At 37.4% G+C, this 7,456-nt stretch overlaps 1 long non-coding RNA gene across 1 annotated transcript; it reads right to left on the bottom strand.

Annotated features, from left to right (window-relative positions):
• Positions 1–1,819: 1,819 nt before the first annotated feature.
• Positions 1,820–7,040, bottom strand: LOC116529448. The gene is made up of 3 exons (XR_004259511.1): positions 6,933–7,040; positions 3,424–3,431; positions 1,820–1,831 (listed from the first exon to the last, which is right to left on the bottom strand). It is a non-coding gene; the product is annotated as an uncharacterized LOC116529448 (long non-coding RNA).
• Positions 7,041–7,456: the final 416 nt, after the last annotated feature.

The following is a 7,456-nucleotide window of genomic DNA, read 5'->3' as shown; positions in this document are numbered from 1 at the left end:
GCATCACTCTATTCATTGAGGGCTTAAGTAGAACAAAATGTAGAAGAAACAGAAAGAAATGCTTTGCCCCCTTTTTTTTTTTTTCTGTCTCACTGTATGAGCTGGGACATCTCCTCTCAACTTCCCCTGTCCCTGGACTAAGATTTATGCTATCAGATGTGCCTTTTCATTTTCACACCTACAAAGAGGTTTAATTGACTCACAGTTTCACATGGCTGGAGAGGTCTCAGGAAACCTCCTATAATGGCAAAAGGAGAAGCAAATACAACCTTCTTCACATGGCAGCAGGAGAGAAAAGTGCAGAACAAAGCAGGGGAAAGTCCCTTATAAAACCATCAGATCTCATGAGAACTCACTCGCTATCACGAGATCGGCATGGAGGAAATGCCTCCATGATCTAATCACCTATCACAAGGTCCCTTCCCCAACACATTTGGGGAAGATTTGGGGGATTACAATTCAAGGTGAGATTTGGGTGGGGACACATAAATATCAACAGCCAGACCATATCAACATATTTGGGGCTATAGATGTAAATTTGGGGATCAACAGAGTTGAGGAAAAAACTATTACAATATGTAAGATTAGCCAAGAAGAACATGCAGGGGAAGAGCCTCCCCAACATCTTAGACAGATTGTGAAGGAAAAGGGGATGTCTTGCAAGAAAACAGTAGCATGGAACATAAGGGGTCTCACAAGCCAAAAAAAAGGTAGTCTGGTATGATTGACAGTTCATCTGAAATAAAGTTACAAAGTAAGTAAATCCCAAAAAGACCACTTTAGTTTGATGTTTACTTGGTCACTGGTGACCTTATAAGATGAATTTCAAAAAATGGAAACCAGAGGCTGTGGAATAAAAAGTAGATGGAGGTGAGGAAATTAGGGCAGTGAGTAGACTCTTCTTTGGAAAGAAGAAAGTTTTATATAACTGTATACAGTAGGTTACAGATCAGGGAGACTGACAGAGGCATGCAAAGATTCCAATTAACCAACCTTTATCATCTCCAAAGGAAAAACACATATTTACTTTGTACTGGCACGGCATAGAAACAGAGGTGAAAATGCCATCACACCCAAAGCAGCATGTTTTGAACAATGAAGAACAAGCTGTTCTGAGTGGTGGAAGGGATAAAAGGGTGCAAACTGCAGTTTGTGGTCCGTCAGGCTTACCATAATGTATAGGGGCAAGACCCACAGTGATAAAGAATTAAGTGATCAGAAAGCAGCTGAGAGTCAGAGCTTAAACATGAATTGGGCACCAGTGAATGCTTATCACCTTGTTCATATACAACCTAACCTAATCCTATTTACTTCTTCATGAGAAAGCCTGTCCCCAACAGCTAAACTTCCAGTCACACTCCCACTCAGTCCCTAAACTACTGGGCAAAGTCAACATCGTAACTTCTTAATCCAAGGTTTAGAGGCCCACCAATCTGCCTAGCAAATGCCACTTAGCACCTCTGCAGGACCAGCTCATTTCCATTACTGGTAATAATAAAGAACTCTAGGGTAGGAGGAGAGCACACAGGTAATGAGGCTGCTGATCGGCTCCAACTTTATGGCCACATTCTTCCAGGTCTTGCTTCTGTGACAGCACCTAGGCCTTGCATACCAAATCAAAGACCCCAACTCTAGGCTATTTCCCCTGGAATGTTGCATGAATCTTTATGCTAGCACTCTTTAAGAGCCTGTTTAATCTAAGTCTAGGCTACTACTTGTGTTTACCATCCCATCATAGGCTCCAGCCTCAGGGTTAGACTCCTTCCATGCTATCTGACCTGGGCCCACTGCCATTACCAGTTCCTGACACACTCTTCCTCCCATCTCAACTCTTTCACAATCAGCTTCTGATCCTATAGCACAGACTGCAGTACCTTGACAGCCACCTCTAGGCCCTGAGACTCTGCCTTTCCTGGATTGGCCCTCCTATCTACACATTGCCACCCTGAGTCCTCACAGAGTGATTTTATTGATCACTGCAACCTCCCCTGAGAAATAAGACTTGTCACTTGCAGTGGCTTCCACCCACCGATTTAATTGATAATTAGTAAATCATAAAATAGGTATTCCTGTATACTCTTTGTATTGTACTTTACACTTAACTAATATGTCAATGGAGAAAAGGATTTTTAAAAAGTTGATAACCATAAACTTTTCATTAAAATATCAAGAAAATATAATGTGTCAACAGAGAAGGACATTTTCCAAAAGGTATTGTAGATAACAACAGTGCCTTCATTTACATAATATATATCTATATAACCTTTATAATATTACATTTCCTTTGAGCCTCGCAATAACCCTTTAAGCATGGCAGGAATCTCCACAAGTCACATTTAACTAGAGGAAATCAGAGTTGAAAGGCCCAAGTGACTTCCTCAAGTTCATGCAGGTAACAAACTGGCAGCGCTGGGTTTGAACACAGAACTTCTGCCTCTAAAGCCTGTGCTTCTCAATCCAAATGACAGTGTCAGTCTCATCTCCCCAACGATTCCCTTGATACCCTACTTCCCACCATCATTCAATTCATGTCCTAGTTTTTCCTAACTCTGTCTACCCCATTCCTTCAGCTAAGTATGTCCGTCCCACTGTTTCTGTGCAATGTAAATTCTTCATTCTTCCCAGACCAACGCCAGGTAATTTTCTCTAAAATCCTTAACTGACCCCCAAACAGTGAGGTTTATCCTCTCTTCTCTGCTCAAACAACTCTTCTATGATCTGATTTGATGGTTTTATACATGTTAGTCTCCAGTAGGTTTTTATTATTAAAAATAAACTTATTACTTGATAAACTGCTATGGTTTGAACATCTGTACCCTCCAATACTTATATTGAAATTTAATTGCCATTATAACCACATTAAGTAAGACCTTTAAGGGGTCATTAGGCCATGAGGCCTCTACCCTCATGTTTGGGACTGGTGTCATAATAAAAAGGAGAGCTCAGCCTCCTTTTGCCCTCTCACCTTCTGCCTTGTGATCACACAGCAAGAGGGCCCTCACCAGATGTTGGCATCTTGATATTGGACTTCCCAAATATCAGGAACTGTGAGCTAATAAGTTTCTGTTCATTATAAATTACCCATTATCAGGTATTCTGTTATCACGCTACAAAATGTATTAAAGCACAAGCATTATGTATGCATGGTAGAAAGTTAGATTCAGGTAACACAAAAAGAAGATTAAATGACCATATTCTTATAATCCAGAGATGACCATGAATACCTTATTCCAAATTCTTCTATATCTTTTTTTATTTATAAGAGTCACTTAAGGACTCTGGCTTTGTTTCTTTAACTACTATTAATTATAGTACCTGCCCTAGTTAACTATTGTCATAGGTTTTTCTGTGAATTTAAAAGAAGCTATACTTAATTACTCTGTTCCTCAGTTTCCTCATCTAAAAAACAAGAATGGTAATAACACCTACCTCTAGAGTTGTAGTAAAATTACTTGAGTATTTAAAATACTGAAACCTATGTCTGGCTCATAGCAACTGCTGAATATGTTAATTATTAGTTTTATTTCTGTTATTATTTTATCATACACCATCACTTGATAATCATTTTTCGCTTAAAAATAAGAAGATTAGTAAGATCTGCTTGGCATCTCTTTATTAAACATTAATTTGAAGCAAAGAGGGAACTGCTTTTTAAAGTAATTAGAAATTGAGAGAAACAAACTCTGTAGCAGAGATTGGCATTGATTACAACTTGAGAGCCCAGTCTGAGACTTGGCCAAGAAAATTAGTTTTTAAAAAAAGTTTCTTAGAGGAAGGAATGCTTGAATGAATGCAAGAATGAACTTGAGACTGAAATTTAAAGTGTATTCAGCTTCTGGGTATTTGCTGGAGATTCTTGCTTCATCACCTTTAGGCTTGGTGTCCACAGTGGTGACTGAAGGATGAATGGTCATCAGGGAATCTTTATCTGCCTTGTGTGGCAGTCTGGGCCCCTGGTAGGAAAAAAGGGCACCATCCAGTGCAGCTGGTTCTAAAGTTTGACAAGGACATAGCATCAGCTCTAAGGCTAATTCCTCCAGAGAGGAAGACCCATGGAGAAGAGTTTTGCTTGGTGTTTCTTAAAAATCTGAAGTCATTTTAGATCATGAACATACACTATATCCAGCTTGATGAGTACATGATATTATATATTTAGAATACACAACTCAAAGTACAGCTGAACCTGACAGTAATACCCACCTCAGTGATTGGACTTAGATTTATGTCTTTTGCTGGTATCACAGTATGGCTTACTGTATTCAGAAGTACTAAGCATCATTCTTGGATACAACCAGTGTACATATAGCAGAATAACTCCAGGCAAGAGAATATTCCACCAACATCCTTCCCATGGTTAAAAAGATTCAAAAGTATCATTTTCATATAAGGAGCTGTGTGGAAAAGATCGAAAATTCCAATCACTGAATGCCTTTTTCCTCCAAGGAACTTCGTCTAAACTGCCCTACTTTCTGAACTGTTGTTGTCAGAAGTTCCTGCCTCTCTAGTTCTTTATTTTATTATCTAGAATTTCTGAACATTGTTGTTTGCCTGTACTGAGGCAAGTTCCCTTCTTACACATTTGAATTTAATTCTGGAATTGTAAAGTGATTCTCAATGCAGGTCACTTCTCTCATGTGGCGCAGAAGTGAGAAGGATCTAAAGCAGAAGTGATCTGCCGCTGAGTCATGCAAACTCAGCCTCCTCGCTGCAGGAAGATCCTCCCTGCAAGTCTACCCAGTTGTCCTTCACCAACGTGTCAGGAGGATGCCCCCTTTAAAATCCAGTCTAAAACTGTAGCTAGCTGCCAAACCATATTAATTCATTGAAAAAAAAATGTTAGGTACTTCCTAGGATTAAGCACTAAAGTACTAAAGTAAAGTAAACAGGATTCCTGCCTTATAGCTACCTAAAATGTGGTTCAGATTTTTTCTGAAACAGGCAGAAAAAAATCATGATTAATCCCAGAGGGATACGTATAATACTATGAATATGAATTGTGGGAAAACAGAAGGCTGCCACTATCTTAGCTAAGTGTGCGTAGCTCAGTCAATGTTTTTTATAAAACAACTAACCTGTAAAAGATGAACAGAGGCTTCAGCCAGGCAGAATAGGCAGAGAGTGGGTTAGGGTGGGAACCAGGGACAGAGGTAAGTGTATTATAGAAGAAGCACAAGCTTGTTCCTATCGTATGTACTCCAGGGGTATTTGCTATGGCTGGAGAAAGAAGTCAAGGTGAAGACGTTGCAGGAGATATGAGGCACAAAATTAAAGCAAAACTGAGGCCAAGAAGGTGCTCGTGTGCTTTCTGGTAAATTTGAATTTTATCCTGAAGATTATTGGAAGTGAAGTTTCATGAAGAGCCTGACTCTTCAGAAAGACAACTTAGCAACCCTGTGCAGGTTGTATTAGAAAGAATTAGATAGAAATAGGGAAACTAGTGACAGGGCTATTGTTACTCTTCAGAAGAGACATTATTAAATCTGAACTAGGAAAAAGGTGGTAGAAATGAAGAAGATAAAAAAGATTCAGAGACGCTTCAATGAGAAGATGGTGAAAGGAAGAATTTAAGATTATGCTCTCTAAATTTAGACTGTCCAGATCTACCAAGTCTAGGTTCCAGGGAAATAGAACTTAATCAATTTTTTGTTATTTTTACTGTTGTGTTATTGTAATTACTATTATTCAAAGTATAAAAGGGAAAAAAAGGCCTACCTATAGTCCCACCACCCAAAAGTAACCCACTACTAACATATCATTGTATATTCTTTGTCCTTTATATGTATGTTTTACAAAATCAAGATCATATTCATCATATTTTACACATTTGTTCTGCAACCTATTCAATGAAAGCTAATTATAACTTTTTACTGTAAGAAATTTTAAAACTATAACAAATTTGATGAAAAATTAAGCAAACACCATGCATAACTGATAATCATTTGTTATAAAGGTTCTAGTTCTTTTTTTTATAGAGCAAAATGACAAACTGACAAATGCATTCAAAGTCCCATTTACTCCATTATCCTAAATACAATTTCCCCATCCTCAGCAACCACTAAAATAAATTTACTATATATACTGTCATGCTTTACACATGTAAAACATATTTATTTATATTTAGCTTTAAATAATATATAGCATGCTTTGTGTGTATATCTTTGATTGCATAAGAGATATCATAAGATATAAACTCTGGGAAGGTAGCACAGCATAATGGCTGAAGCTTGGTCCTAAGGTTCATATTGCCTGGTTTTAATCCTAGATCCCTGTGTACTAGCTGTGTAGCCCTGGGAAATTCATCTCTTCATTGCCGGTGCCCCTTATCTGTGCAGCATGTTGCTAATTGACTGTGATGATTAAATAAGCTAATAAATGTAAAGAGAATAGAATAGTTTCTGTCATATAGTAGGCTTTCAAAAGATGTTAATTTTCTTAACATTCCTTTTAATTATTCTATAGCTTTTTTTATTTCTCATTATGTTATTTTTTCCATTGATTACCCTATGGATGGATATTTAGGTTGTTTTCAGTTTTTTTGCTACTGCAAATAAGGTTGCAATGAACATCCTTATACATATCTCTTTGTGTGCAATGTCTAAGAGTATCTCTACAGCATATTCCAGAAATGGAATCTTTCTCTTTTTTTAATTGACAAATGATAATTATACATATTCATGTGTTACATGGTGATGCTTCAATACATGTAATGTAGTGCTCAGATCAGGGTAACTAGCGTATCTATCACCCATTTATCAATTTTTGTGTTAGGAACTTTCAATATCCTCCTTCTAGCTGTTTAAACCTATATATTATTATTAACTATAGTCATTCTACAGTCATATAGAATACTAGAAGTTATTCTTCCTATCTAGCTATAATTTTGTGTCCTTTAACAAATGTCTCTATATCCCTCCCTTTCCCCTGCCCTTCACAGCCTCTAATGTCCTCTGTTCTACATTTTACTTCTATGAAATCAACTTTTTTAGCTTCCACATATGAGTGAGAACATGTGGTGTTTAACTTTTTGGTCCTGGCTTATTTAATTTAATGTCTCCCAGTTCCATTCATGTTACACAAAAGGATAGAATTTCATTCTTTTTTATGGCTGAACAGCATTCCATTGTGCAACTATAACACATTTTCCCTATTCATTCACCTATTGTTGGACACCTAGGTTGATTTCATATCTTGGCTATTGTGAATAGCGCTGCCATAAATATGGGGTACAGATGTATCTATGATATAATGATTTCCTTTCCTTTGGATAGATTCCTAGTAGTGGAATCCAGCAATGAAATTTCTGAGTCATTGGATATAAATTCACTGGTTTGTAAGATCCTGCTAAATTCCTTTCTAATCTGGTTTTGCCAACTCACACTTCTATCTTTTCATTTCCTCATATCTTTATCAGTACTTACTGTCCAACTGTTTCATTTTTGACAGTCTGACCATGAAA

Source organism: Sapajus apella, unplaced genomic scaffold (assembly GCF_009761245.1).
Source record: "Sapajus apella isolate SASKATOON/1434 unplaced genomic scaffold, GSC_monkey_1.0 scaffold3, whole genome shotgun sequence".
Classification (NCBI taxonomy): Eukaryota; Metazoa; Chordata; class Mammalia; order Primates; family Cebidae; genus Sapajus; species Sapajus apella.
This window is presented reverse-complemented; position numbering and strand designations above follow the sequence as displayed.